This window comes from Saccopteryx bilineata, chromosome 4 (genome assembly GCF_036850765.1).
Source record: "Saccopteryx bilineata isolate mSacBil1 chromosome 4, mSacBil1_pri_phased_curated, whole genome shotgun sequence".
Lineage (NCBI taxonomy): Eukaryota > Metazoa > Chordata > Mammalia > Chiroptera > Emballonuridae > Saccopteryx > Saccopteryx bilineata.
Window position 1 is genome coordinate 155,160,998 of NC_089493.1, and position 15,369 is coordinate 155,176,366.

Genomic DNA, 15,369 nt, shown 5'->3' on the forward strand with positions numbered 1-15,369 from the left:
CACTTTTTTAAAAATTAATTTTAATGAGGTGACATTAATCAATCAGGGAACATAGGTTCAGAGAAGATGTCTCCAGGTTATTTTGACTTTGATTATGTTGCATACCCATCACCCAAAGTTATGTAGTCTTCCGTCACCTTCTATCTGGTTTTCTTTGTGCCCCTCCCCTCCCCCCATCCCCTTTCTCTCTCCCACCCCCCATAACCACCACACTCTTGTCCATGTCCCTGAGTCTCATTTTTATGTCCCACCTATGTATGGAATTATATAGTTCCTAGTTTTTTCTGATTTACTTATTTCACTCAGTACAATGTTATCAAGGTCCATCCATGTTTTTGTAAATGATCCTATGTCATCATTTCTTATGGCTGAGTAGTATTCCATAGTATATATGTACCACATCTTCTTTATCCAGTCTTCTATTGAAGGGCTTTTTGGTTGTTTCCATGTCTTGGCCACTGTGAACAATGCTACAATGAACACAGGGCTGCATGAGTCTTTATGTACCAATGTTTTTGAGTTTTGGGGGTATATACCCAGTAGAGGAATTGTTGGGTCATATGGTAGTTCTATTTTTAATTTTTTGAGGAACCACTATACTTTCTTCCATAGTACTTTACATTCCCACCAACAGTGGATGAGGGTTCCTTTTTCTCCACAGCCTCTCCAACACTTGTTATTACCTGTCTTATTGATAATAGCTAATCTAACAGGTGTGAGGTGGTATCTCATTGTAGTTTTGATTTGCATTTCTCTAATAGCTAATGAAGATGAGCATCTTTTTATATATCTGTTGGCCATTTGTATTTCTTCCTGGGAGAAGTGTCTATTCATGTCCTCTTCCCATTTTTTTATTGAATTGTTTACTTGTTTGTTGTTGAGTTTTATGAGTTCTTTGTATATTTTGGATATTAGGCCCTTATCTGTGCTGTTATTTGAAAATATCATCTCCCATTTAGTTGGCTGTCTGTTTATTTTGTTGTCAGTTTCTCTTGCTGAGCAAAAGTTTCTTAGTCTGATGTAGTCCCATTCATTTATCTTTGCCTTCACTTCTCTTGCCTTTTGAGTCAAATTCATAAAGTGCTCTTTGTAACCAAAGTCCATGAGTTTAGTACCTATGTCTTCTTCTATGTAATTTATTGTTTCAGGTCTTATATTTAGGTCTTTGATCCATTTTGAATTAATCTTAGTACAAGGGGACAAACTGTAGTCGAGTTTCATTCCTTTGCATGTGGCTTTCCAGTTTTCCCAGCACCAGTTGTTGAAGGACTTTCTTTTCTCTATTGTGTGTTGTTGGTCCCTTTATCAAAAATTATTTGACCAGCCTGACCAGGCGGTGGCAGAGTGGATAGAGCGTCAGACTGGGATGCGGAGAACCCAGGTTCGAGACCCTGAGGTCGCCGGCTTGAGCGTGGGCTCATCTGGTTTGAGCAAAGCTCACCAGCTTGGACCCAAGGTTGCTGGCTCAAGCAAGGGGTTAATCAGTCTGCTGTAGCCCCATGGTCAAGGCACATATGAGAAAGCAATCATTGAACAACTAAGGTGTCACAACGAAAACTAATGATTGATGCTTCTCACCTCTCTCCGTTCCTGACTCTCACTGTGTCTCTGTAAAAAAAAAAAAAATTGACCATATACATGTGGTTTTATTTCTAGGCTTTCTAATCTGTTCTATTGGTCTGAGTGTCTATTTTTCTGCCAATACCATGCTGTTTTGATTATCATGGCTCTGTAATATAATTTGAAGTCAGGTATTGTAATCCCCCCAGCTTCGTTCTTTTTCCTTAGGATTGCTCTGGCTATTCAGGGTTTTTTATAGTTCCATATAAACCTGATGATTTTTTGTTCCATTTCTTTAAAAAAGGACATTGGAATTTTGATGGGAATTGCATTAAATTTGTATATCGCTTTGGGTAATATAGTCATTTTGACTATATTTATTCTTTCTATCCAAGAACAAGGAATATTTTTCCATTTCATTATATCTTTTTCGATTTCCCTTAACAATGCTTTGTAGTTTTCATTATATAGGTCCTATACCCCACTCTCTTGTAAACCTAGTTGGGAAATCCTTAACCCTATGTATTATATAAGATGTAGTATTCATACCTTCTACTCTATCTTTAACAATATTTGTGACATTTTGCTTTCATTTCTTGTTTTGTTTTGTTTTAATCAGAGTTCTTTTATTTATTTACTTTTTTTTTTTTGTATTTTTCTGAAGTTGGAAACGAGGAGGCAGTCAGACAGACACTCCCGCATGCGCCTGACTGGGATCCATCCGGCATGCCCACCAGGGGGCGAAGCTCTGCCCATCTGGGGTGTTACTCCGTTGCAACCAGGGCCATTCTAGCACCTGAGGCAGAGGCCATAGAGCCACCCTCAGTGCCTGGGCCAACTTTGCTCCAATGGAGCCCTGGCTGTAGGAGGGGAAGAGAGAGACAGAGAGGAAGGAGAGGGGGAGGGGTGGAGAAGCAGATGGGCACTTCTCCTGTGTGCCCTGGCCGGAAATCGAACCCGGGACTCCTGCATGCCAGGCTGATGCTCTACCACTGAGCCAACTGGCCAGGGCCTGTTTATTTACTTTTATTTTTTATTTTATCTATTCCTTTTAGAGAGGGGAGAGAATGAGAGAGAGAGAGAGAGAGAGAGAGAGAGAAAGAGAGAAAGTAGGGAGGAGCAGGAAGCATCAACTCCCATATATACCTTGTCCAGGCAAGCCCATGGTTTTTTGGGTTTTTTTAAATTAATTAATTAATTATTTTTTACAGAGACAGAGAGTGAGTCAGAGAGAGGGATAGACAGGGACAGACAGACAAGAATGGAGAGAGATGAGAAGCATCAATCATTAGTTTTTCATTGTGCGTTACAACACCTTAGTTGTTTATTGATTACTTTCTCATATGTGCCTTGACCATGGGCCTTCAGCAGACTGAGTAACCCCTTGCTCGAGCCAGCGACCTTGGGTTCAAGCTGGTGGGATTTTGCTCAAACCAGATGAGCCCGCCCTCAAGCTGGCAACCTCGAGGTCTCGAACCTGGGTCCTCTGCATCCCAGTCCGACGTTTTATCCACTGCGCCACTGCCTGGTCAGGCAAGCCCATGGTTTTGAACAAGCGACCTCAGTATTCCAGGTCGATGCTTTATTCACTGCGCCACCACGGATCAAGCTCATTTCTTGTTTTATAATTATTGTTTTACATCTAAAAGTTTTGGCCTGACCAGGCGGTGGCGCAGTGGATAGAGCATCGGACTGGGATGCAGAGGACCCAGGTTCAAGACCCCGAGGTCGCCAGCTTGAGTGCGGGCTCATCTGGTTTGAGCAAAAGCTCACCAGCTTGGACCCAAGGTCGCTGGCTCCAGCAAGGGGTCACTCGGTCTGCTGAAGGCCCGCAGTCAAGGCACATGTGAGAAAGCAATCAATGAACAACTAAGGTGTTGCAACGCGCAATGAAAAACTAATGATTGATGCTTCTCATCTCTCTCCGTTCCTGTCTGTCTGTCCCTGTCTATCCCTCTCTCTGACTCACTCTCTGTCTCTGTAAAAAATAAATAAATAAATAAAATTTAAAAAAATAATAAATTAATTAAAAGTTTTGATTGCCTTCTCTAACAGAAAACAAAACACTATTTAATGTTTCCTCAGGCTTTGGTACCAAAGGGTGGAATGTTATAGTAAACATAAAATCAAATTAATATAAAATGTGAGCCTGACCAGGCGGTGGTGCAGTGGATAGAGCATCAGACTGGGATGTGAAGGACTCAGGTTCGAGACCCTGAGGTCACCTGCTTGAGCGCGGGCTCATCTGGTTTGAGAAAGGCTCACCAGCTTGAGCGCAAGGTCGCTGGCTCGAGCAAGGGGTCACTCGGTCTGCTGTAGCCTCATGGTCAAGGCACATATGAGAAATCAATCAATGAATAACTAAGGAACTGCAACGAAGAATTGATGTTTCTCATCTCTCTCCCTTCCTGTCTGTCTGTCCCTATCTGTCCCTCTCTCTGACTCTCCCTGTCTCTGCCCCCCCCCAAATTAAATAAATTAAATTAAATGTGAAAAAGAAACTAAGAGTGATGATATTGGTGTAACTAGTTTACACCCTTTTAAAAAATATACATACTTTTATTACAAAACTTTTTTTTTTTGGCCTGGCCCGTGGTGGCGCAGTGGATAAAGTGTTAACCTGGAATGCTGAGGTCGCGGGTTCGAAACCCTGGGCTTGCCCGGTCAAGGCACATATGGGAGTTGATGGTTCCTGCTCCTCCCCCTTCTCTCTCTCCTGCCATCTCTCTAAAATAAATAAATTTAAAAATTAATTTATAAAAAAAAAAAACAACTTTTTTTTTTTTTTTTTAGAGAGGAGAGAGAGTGAGTGAGAGAGAGAGAGAGAGAGAGAAGGGGGAGGGAGGAGCAGGAAGCATCAACTCCCATATGTGCCTTGACCAGGCAAGCCCAGGGTTTTTTGAACCTGCGACCCCAGCGTTCCAGGTCAACGCTTTATCCACTGCGCCACCACAGGCCAGGCTTACAAAACTTTTTAAAAAAGAAAATGTAACATTCTGAATAACCCAAAATTTACTACTGAGATGAAACTAATTCCAAGTCTGCTTTGCCACCATACACAAGTCAAGAAATTAAAGAAACCATTAAATATTTAGAAACATTTAACATCAGAAGCCTTAAAATCTAATTGTATGCAGTAGCCCCTCAGAAAGCTACTACCTGCATTTTTAAAAGAGTATTTTCTACAAAGAACCTTATCAGCTATACAAAAATCTATACAGTTTTTATACTGAAGCTAATATTGAGCTGCACTTGAATTCACATTCTTAGCCAAACAATTGCCCGAGCATACAAACATACTCCATACACATTACAGGACAGCCATTTATTCCTCATCTTCATCCTCTTCCTCCTCCTCATCTTCCTCTTCTTCCTCCTCCTCATCTTCTGGTTCATTCTTCTTTGAGCCTGTTAGCCTGCCGGGACCCTTCTTTCCCACTTCACTTTTGCCCTCGGCACAGGATGCAGCAATATCCTTTTCATATTTCTCCTTTAGCTTAGCTGTTTTTTGCTCATATGGTTGCTTATCTTTGGCTGATTGTTCAGACCACATTTCACCCAGTTTTTTACAGTATCCCCAATGGACAAACCGGGGTGTTCACTTTTGATCTTTGGGCGATGTTCAGAGCAAAACAGGAAGAAGGCAGATGGAGGCCTTTTAGGAACATTGGAATCTTTTTTCTTTCCCTTCTTATCACCTTTGGAAGGAACGGAATTTTTCATCTCCCTGTCATAGCAAACTTTGTCACTCCTGGCCATATCTTCGAACTTTGACTTTTCCTTTCCTGACATGGTCTTCTATCTCTTAGAGCACTTCTTGGAGAACTCGGAGAAGTTGACAGAAGAGTCGGGTACTTCTTCTTGTGCTCCTCCCGGGAGGTTTGCAGGAAGAAGGCATATTAGGACATCTTGCCTTTTGGCTTGTTGGGGTCTCCCTTACCCATGGTGACAGATGGCGTCTATCTGGTGGTAGGTTTTCCTCAGTTGCACTGTGCGGCCGGGTCTGACCAAGAGGCCTCCCTCGCTGAGCTTCAGCGTGAACTGGTTTATCCCAGTTTACACCCTTTTGAGATAACTCCATATGTTTTAACTGCATACCAATACGATATATAAAGTAAAGTGACTAACTATATCTTATGTAAAAGCCCACTATGTAAGGCCCAGTTACCAAGGTGTAATGGGTTTATTCCCTTTTCTGACATATGATAACTCCATATGTCAACCTTATCAAGCCCATGTGTGATTTATGTTTGAGGTGTGATAATGTAACTCTATGACATGACCAAACCAGATATAAGTAGCTGGGTTAAAGATTAAGCCAGTCACCTGAGACTCTAATGCAGACTCCACGTCGCCCACCACGACTGGCAACTGCCGCAAAGCACTCTGCCTCTCCAAGCAAGTTTGTTCTGGGCCTCACGGAAGCGAGGACCTAGACTTAGCTGGCCACTCGTCTTAACCGTGAGTGAATAAAGTCTATGTTATTTAGCTTGCTATGAGTATCTTTGCCTATTCAGTTGATTCCTAATTACTTTCATTTTACGTCATGAACTACCTAACAAACCCAGCTATAACTTAATTATAAGCAACTAAATAGTTTATCATGACAGGTGGAGATATTTATCATGCAATGGTGTATTAGAAAAACATCTTGCCTGACCAAGCAGTGGCGCAGTGGATAGAGCGTCGGACTGGGATGCGGAGGGCCCAGGTTCAAGACCCCGAGGTCACCTGCTTGAACGTGGGCTCATCTGGTTTGAGCAAAGCTCACCAGCTTGGACTCAAGGTCGCTGGCTTGAGCAAAGGGTTACTTGGTCTGCTGAATGTCCACGGTCAAGGCACATATGAGAGGGCAATCAATGAACAACTAAGGTGTTGCAATGAAAAACTGATTATTGATGCTTTTCATCTCTCTCTGTTCCTGTCTGCCTGTCCCTATCTATCCCTCTCTCTGACTCTCTCTTTGTCTTTTTTAAAAAAAAGAAAAACATCTTAGAAGGCTGCCACATTCCAGCTCTCTGAGCTCAGGCAAAGTTTGAACTATGAGCCTTGTGCGAACAATAATCATAACTAGAGCAATTACAGTACTCATCAGGCACCAAGCATTTTTTGAAGCTCATATTAATATTAGATAGGACAAGGGTCTCAAGGTCTAGGTGGTTCTTACTAAATGCTGTTCTTGCTAAATGTTAAAATGTATTTTGCAGAAGCAGCTGTAACCAGATGAGCTTGAGGGAACCCAACCTGATAAATATAGCCAACTGCAAAGAAGAAATCAATATGTAATTAACCAAATAGTGTATATATACAACGGCTAAGCGGCTTAAGCCTCTCTTCTGGAGAGAGCTTTGGATGTGAATCCCATCTCCTTTACTTGCTGCAAGTAAATAAAACTGCCTAACAACCACCGTGTCTCATTCTTGAATAGACTATCCCAAGGGGTAAGCCCCTTGAGTAACTAACTCACAACAACCCCACTTCACAGAAAGGACACACAAGCACAGAGAGGTTTTGTAACTTGCCTAAGGTCACACAGCTATTATGTGGCAGAGCTGGAGTTTCAAACCAGGCCTCTTGGTCAGAGTCTGTGCTCTTAACTTCACAGTGTGTTGGCTCTCAGACAGCAGCACGGGCAGATGGTACATAAAACTTAGAAGAGGCCTAGCAGTAACAGAGCAGGGTCTTCTGCTTCTAGGAACCAAAGGAGGCTGTGTGACTGAAGGGTGGAGAAGGAGGGGAACAGGACAGATGATGAAGCTGGACTTGAAGGCAGGAAAACGTCTTGCCAGGTGTTCTAGTCCACAGTGAGGAGCTGGTGTCAGCACAGGGGAAGCATGTGACTGGGTGTTCTGAGAGTCTTTCTGACCCCTCATTGCCATAGACTAGAGATGCAGAAGGCAGTAGGAGCCACTCTCTTACTATGGTTTAGTTTCAGTGGCTGCCCAGCCTGCAGTTCCAGGGCCCAGCATAGCCCTAAGTTCCTTGGCTGCCACAGGCTCCCTGGGTAAAGCTGGAAATCCCACCACTTTGAGCCTTACCCCACCCCCACCTCCTCCTTTCTGGTCTCATCCTTTGCCTTGGGCTCATTAATATGACTAATTAGGCCTTGTGAAATCACTTCCATCCTCCCTCTGGCTATCCTTGCCCTGTGCTTCCAGTTTTGATTTTGGAGATGCCCTCTAATTTAAGGTCTCTGCAAGCTTCCCTAGGGGACTTATCAACTCTAGGCACATCAACTGACTTTTCAGGCAAGAGCCCATGATGTGTGTGTGTGTGTGTGTGTGTGTGTGTCTGTGGTGTTTGAGGGGGCAGGGCAGGGCTTTAGTTGACTCTCAGGCCTCAGGTGGTAATCTCATTGGTCCTATCTTATCAGGGACTCCTCTGAAAACCCTCTGGGGGGGTCTCCCTCCATAGATTTCCTGAGCATTCTCATCACCACTTCCACTCCAATCAAAGGCTTCAAGTCCTACCTCTTCTATGATGGCCCCTGAAGTACTTACTCTCTCACCTGATTCTTCCTCCATGTCTTCCAACTACGTTTATGTTCAACCACTAACATGATGTCAGCCCCTGATGACCTTCAGGCTTTCCAAACCTAACATGCCAGAACACTAGCAGCTGCCTTACTTCAAAGCATTCTTGCCAGAAATGTTAACCCTAATATAATTAAGAGTCTGATTTAATGTCCAGTTTATAAGGAATGTAGGGGCAGATGAACAAGTTAAACATCACCATGAGGAAGCATCAGCCAATGACAGAATATGGGGCCTTCTCCAGATAACCGGCTCGGTCACTTCAAAAGTCAAAAGTCATGGAAAACAGGAAGTGAGAGCATTATAAGGTACTGAAGAGATACAAGACCCAGCGTAATATATGATCCTTTCACATTTTTATTTTATGTACAAAGAGACAGCATTCTGTGGTAAGGTAGATGTCTTGAATCACCCATTCATGGAAGGTCACTTAGTCCAACTTAATGAAGCCTATGTCCTTGGCGTACTGACGGAAACACTGGCGGCACATGTTGAGGCGTATTTCCGGATCAGACCGTGCCGGTTTGAGCAGACGCGGCACGAACGAGAACCCTGGCCGAATTTTCTCGGATGGCTCCAGTAGAGCTGCTGGTGACCCATCTTGCTCCCTCTGAAGCAACGAGGCAAAAGCGATCCTTGATAGATTATAGTTCAGGAAAAAACAAACAAACCCATCTACCAAAGACATTTTGGAGAAATTTGAATATGGAAAGAGCATTAGATATTAGAAAATTTTTTTAATGTTTATTTTATTGATCTTAGAGGAAGGGAGAGAACAGAGAGAGACATGAACATTTGCTCCTATATGTGTCCTGACCAGAGATCTAACCAGCAACCTTTGTGTGTCAGGGCGATGCTTTAACCAACCAAACTACCCAGCCAGGGCATATTAAAGAAATATTATCAGGGGATTGTCCTCATGTTTTAAAGAACTTTGTTAAATGTTTGGATGAGAAGTATCAGAATGTAATTTACTTTGAAATTGTTCAGAAAAAAATCTTTATTAAACAAATGTGGCAACAAGTGTTAACATATATTGAGTCTAGGTCCGTGATGGCAAACCTATGACATGCATGTCAGCACTGACATGCGTATCCATTTTCGATGACACACGGCCACATTCGGCCGCACACCAGAGAAGTATGGGGCCGCATACTGACGAGGACATTTCATCCTTGGCTCCTGCACAGCCAGGTGCAGTAGCCGAAGATAAAACATTTGCTGTAGTGTAGACACTCTGTGCCGGAGGTCTGTAGGCCAAAACAACAGAAGTCTGGCACAGAGCGTCTAATTCTGGGACTTCCTGTTAGGCCTTTAGGGGATCTTTGACCTAACTTCCAGCTGGCAGAGCAGGGAGCAGCGGAATGCTGCAGGGGATGCATCTCTGGGGGTCCTGTGATCGCCATTACCAGCAACCACATAACCACAGCAACCATCATCCAATCTACTATTCTGGGGTGTTGTGGATTTCTAATTGATCATCATTACTGAGATAAGTGAGGGGAAGGCTGGGAGAGGCGAGGGCCTATGCTATATGGGTGCCATTTCCCGTCATTAGAAATAGCAGCAGCCATCTTAATTTACATAAGATGCAACTTGCAGAATTTCAAGACAGCATCTGGGCTCAGGTGTTTGTCGACTGGAGGTCAAAGCTTGAGAATCTGGAAAGGTACCGCTTGGAGAATTAAGAGGAGTGCCACTACAAACAGGAAATTTGAAGTGCCTGGAACCAATTACCAGACACTTAGCACCCTGAAAAATACAGCAATGGCTTTACTCACAATTTTTCCCTCTACATACTTTTGTGAGACCTTATTCTCAGCATTAAATAATATCAAAACCAACAAAAGAAACAGATTGACAGATGAAGTTAGTAGCGCTTGTTTGGGCTTGAAGTGTACAAAATACCAACCTTCAATTGAAGATTTAGCCAATGAAATTCAGCAACAAAAAGTCACCACTAATGGGCAGGTTAGTTAAAGAATTCCCCCTCCCCCTCACTTATCTTAGTTCATGGCACCCCACACAAGTTAAATAATATCAAGACCAACAAAAGAAACCGCCTGACAGATGAACAAAGAAGTCACTAAGCAGGTAAGTTAAATAATTAGTTTTTGGTTTATTAAATACAGTTATATATTACAATTATACATTTTTGTTATTTAAACTATAAATATTGTGAAATTATGGTTTTTTTCTCGAAGTGACACGTCACCCGAGTTATGCTCGGTTTTTTGGCGAATTTTGACACACCAAGCTCAAAAGATTGCCCAACACTGATCTAGGTGATCTTAATTATATTTTTCTTTTTCCCTGTTCTGTATGTTTAAAAAACAAGTCACAAAAAAAATCTTAAAACTTTTTTTTTTATAGAAGGCATACCTTTTTTTTTTTAATTTATTTATTTTTTGCCTGACCTGTGGTGGCACAGTGGATAAAGCGTCGACCTGGTAATGCTGAGGTTGCCTGTTCGAAACCCTGGGCTTGCCTGGTCAAGACACATATGGGAGTTGATGCTTCCTGCTCTTCTCCCCTTCTCTCTCTCTGTCTCTCCTCTCTCTCTCTCTCTCTTTCTCTCTCTCTCTCTCTCTCCCTCTCCTCTCTAAAATGAATAAAAATAAAATAAAATAATAAAAAAATAATTTAAAAAATTTATTTTTTACAGAGACAGAGAGTGAGTCAGAGAGAGGTAGACAGGGACAGACAGACAGAAATGCAGAGAGATGAGAAGCATCAATCATTAGTTTTTCATTGCGCGTTGCAACACCTTAGTTGTTCATTGATTGCTTTCTCATATGTGCCTTGACCACGGGCCTTCAATAGACCGAGTAACCCCTTCCTGGAGCCAGCGACCTTGGGCTCAAGCTGGTGGAATTTCTGCTCAAACCAGATGAGCCACGCTCAAGCTGGCAACCTCAGGGTCTCGAACCTGGGTCCTCTGCATCCCAGTCCGACGCTGTATCAACTGCGTCACTGCCTGGTCAGGCAGGCATACCTTTTTTTAAGTGAGAGGAGAGAGAAAGAGAGACAGACTCCCACATGTGCCCCAACCCTGCAAGCCCCCTACTGGGGATGCTCTGCCCATCTAGGGCCATTGCTTGGGAACTGAGCTATTTTTAGTATCTGAGGCAGAGGCTCCAGGGAGCCATCTCAGCACCCTGTGTGAACTTGTTCTAACTAGTTAAGCCATGGCTGCTGGAGAAGAAGAGAGAGAGAAAGAGAGAAGGGATTGGGAAGCAGGGAGGAGAAGCAGATGGTCACTTTTTCTGTGTGCCTTGACCAGGAATCAAACCTGGGACATTCACACACCAGGCCAGCTCTCTACCACTGAGCCAACCAGCCAGGGCAGAAAATTTTTTATGTATTGACCTGGTCAGTTAACTCAGTTGGTTAGAGCAGTGGTCCCAACCCCCGGGCCGTGGACCGGTACCGGTCCCTGGGCCATTTGGTACTGGTCCGCAGAGAAAGAATATATAACTTACATTATTTCCGTTTTATTTATATTTAAGTCTGAACGATGTTTTTTTTTTTTTAATTTATTTTTTACAGAGACAGAGAGTGAGTCAGAGAGAGGGATAGACAGGGACAGACAGACAGGAACAGAGAAAGATGAGAAGCATCAATCATTAGTTTTTCATTGCGCGTTGCAACACCTTAGTTTTAATTGATTGCCCTCTCATATGTGCCTTGACCACAGGCCTTCAGGAGACCGAGTAACCCCTTGCTGGAGCCAGTGACCTTGGGTTCAAGCTGGTGGGCTTTTGCTCAAACCAGATGAGCCCACGCTCAAGCTGGCGACCTTGGGGTCTTGAACCTGGGTCCTCTGCATCCCAGTCCGATGCTCTATCCACTGCGCCACTGCCTGGTCAGGTGATGTTTTAGTTTTAAAAAATGACCAGATTCTCTCTGTTACATCCGTCTAAGACTCACTCTTGATGCTTGTCTCGTAAGTTTGACAATTATATTTAAAAATACCACAGTTTTAGCCTGACCAGGCGGTGGTGCAGTGGATAGAGCATTGGACTGGGATGCTGAGGACCCAGGATCGAGACCCCAAGGTCACCGGCTTGAGCGCGGGCTCATCTGGTTTGAGCAAAGAGCTCACCAGGGTCACTGGCTCAAGCAAGGGGTTACTCCGTCTACTGAAGGCCTGAAGTCAAGGCACATATGAGAGAGCAATCGATGAGCAACTAAGGTGCCGCAATGCGGAATGAAAAACTGATGATTGATGCTTCTCATCTCTCCATTCCTGTCTGTCCCTGTCTATCCCTCTCTCTGACTCTCTGTCTCTGTAAAAAACAAAAACAAAAACAAAAAACCCCCACAGTTTTAAAAGATTTTATTTATTCATTATAGAGACGGAAGAGAGAGAGAGAGAGAGAGAAGGGGGGAGGAGCAGGAAGCATCAACTCCCATATGTGCCTTGACCGGACAAGCCCAGGGTTTTGAACCAGCGACCTCAGTGTTCCAGGTCGACACTTGATCCACTGTGCCACCACAGGTCTGATTCATTCTTGTATGTGCCCTGACCAAGGGTCAAACTCGGCCAGGGCTTCACTATAAAATTTTAAACAAACAAACAAAACAATGTATTTCCCACTCCCACCTCAGCTGTATTCCTTCTGTCTCCCCATCTCAGTGGTTGATGCCTTCATCTCTCTAGCCACCTCATCTGAGCTGGAAACCTGGATCCCACCTTGAGCTTTATTCTCTCTCATTCTCCCATCCAGTATCCAGTTCCTGTTCATTCTACCTTCTGAAACCCTTCTTAGTCTACCCTTTATCCCATTTCTCTGCCACTTCCCTGATCTAAGACTCAGTTTCCTTTTCTTTCACGGCCTCAGTTCTCTCTGCCTCCACTCTCACCCTCCACATAGTTGCAGGACCATCTTTCTCAATGTCATATCTGACCATCATACTCTCCATACCCACAGAATTTAATCCTGGTGCCTCAAAGCTGTTCATAGTCTGCTCCTGATGACTTCTGAAAAATTTCCTCTCCCCTTTTAGCCACTTTCAGCCACTTGGCCCCTTTATATCTCCTTTATGGAGATATTTATTTATTTTAATTTTTCCATTGATCCTGATCTGTGGTGTTACAGTGAGTGAGGCATGACCTGGAATGCTGAGGTTGCCAGTTCCAGAACACCGGCTTGCTTGGTCAAGGCATATACAAGAAGCAGCTGGGCCTGACCAGGTGGTGGTGCAGTGGATGGAGCATCGGCCTGGGATGTTGAGGACCCAGGTTTGAGGCCCCAAGGTCGCAGGCTTGAAGGCAGGCTCACCAGCTTATTTGAGCACAGGGTCACAGGCTTAAGCGTGGGATCATGGACATGATCCCATGGTCACTGGCTTGAAGCCCAAGGTCACTGGCTTGAGCAAAGGGTTACTGGCTTGGCTGGAGCCCCTGGTCAGGCACATATGAGGAAGCAATCAATGAACAACTAAGGTACTGCAACTGTGAGTTGATGCTTCTCATCTCTCTACCTTCCTGTCTGTCTCTCTCTCTCTCCCTGAAAAAAAAAAAAAAAAAGCAACAGAGAGCTGATACTTTCCTCTCCTCTCTCCCCTTCTCTTTTCTAAAGATTTATTGTTATTGACTTTTAGAGAGTGGGGAGAGAGAGAGAGAAAGAGGAGAGGAGCTTCTCATATGTACTTCAACTGGGAAAGCCCAGGGTTTCCAACCAGTAACCTCAGTATTCCAGGTTGACGCTTTATCCACTGCATCACCGCAGGTCAAACTTCCTCCTGCCTTTCTCTTTCTCTCTCTTCTCTCTAAAACCAATGAATAAAATCTTTTGTGTGTGTGTGTGTGTGTATGTGTGTGTGTCACACAGAGAGACAGAGAAAGGGACAGATAGGGACAGACAGACAGAAAGGAGAGAGATGAGAAGCATCAATTCTTTGTCGTGGCACCTTAGTTGTTCATTGATTGCTTTTTCATATGTGCCTTGACGGGGGTGGTGGTGGACTACAGCAGTATGAGTGACCCCTTGCTTGAGCCAATGACCTTGGGTTAAAGCTCATGAGACTTGCTCAAACAAGATGAGCCTGTGCTCAAGCTGGCGACCCCGGGATCTTGAACCTGGGTCCTCTGCGTCCCAGTTCGACGCTCTATACACTGCACCACCACCTGATCAGGCTGAATAAAATCTTTAAAAATATTTTTTCCATTTTTTTAGAGAGCTAGAAAATAAGAGAGAGAGAGAGAGAGAGAGCAATATTAACTCATTGTTTCTTGTTTCACTTACTTGTTCCATTTAGTTGTGCACTCATTGATTGCTTCTCATGCATGCCCTTACTGAGAATCAAACCCATGACCTCAGTGTGCCAAGATGACGCTGTATCACCAGGGCCTTAAATATATCTTTCTTTCTTTCTTTTCTTCTTTTTAATGTTTATTTTATAGATTTTAGAGAGAGAGACAGTAACATTGATCTGTTCTGCATGTGCCCTGACCAGGGATCAAACTGGCAACCTCTGTGCTTTGGGACGAGGCTCCAGCCAACTGAGCTAACTGGCCAGGGCCAAGAGTATCTTTCAAGACATCCTGAAGGCTTGAGAATATTACAAATCTGCAGACAAAAATGTGTAGATATTAGGTTCAGATACTAGCCAAGCTCACTGAGGCGGGGTAGGCATGTGTATTCATTTAGCCTTACTTCTGCCCCCAAGCCAGTCTCATGGCTTACTCATGGATTAAGGTTGGTTGAGGCCCCAGGTGCAGAAAATATTGGCCCCCTTACATTAGAAAAAAGTGTAAATTTGGAGTTTTGCAGGGCCCTTCATAAGTCGGGGTCCAGGGCGCGCGCCTGGTGTGCCCGCCGTTGAATCTACCTCTGCTCTTACCCTCACCCCAAATGTGTTTACCAGGTAAGTTACCACAGTGTCATTCCAGCCTCTAAAAGTCACCTGCAGGAGGTAGCCCTACCTAACCTCTCCTCAGCACTCCACCTGTCCTCTGTGTATCCAGGGGCAGCTGGCACTGAGGGTTCAGAAATGCTGCCTGTGGTCAGGGGCCCTGTGTTGCAGCTTTTCTCCTGCTTCTGCTAGCCTGGGCCCTTAGACCATGACTTACATGTGTCTTCTCCAGCATTTGACCCCTTGACCCTTCATATGATATACCCTTTGCCCCACAGAATCCTGGAGGGGATCCAGTAATGAGAGGAGGGTGCCCATCAGTTAGGCCTAACTCTGGGCTAGAGCCCTAAGGTCACTCAGCTGTCCTTGGCTTTCTTGAGCCTGTTGCCTTTCCCTTCCCTCTCAGTTCCTACTT

At 44.1% G+C, this 15,369-nt stretch overlaps 2 pseudogenes; both read right to left on the reverse strand.

The window, feature by feature from the left end:
- Nucleotides 1-4,847: 4,847 nt before the first annotated feature.
- LOC136335831 (high mobility group protein B2 pseudogene) lies at nucleotides 4,848-5,504 on the reverse strand (annotated as a pseudogene).
- A 2,943-nt stretch (nucleotides 5,505-8,447) lies between these two features.
- Nucleotides 8,448-8,720, reverse strand: LOC136335832 (small ribosomal subunit protein uS14-like; annotated as a pseudogene).
- Between the last annotated feature and the right edge of the window lie 6,649 nt (nucleotides 8,721-15,369).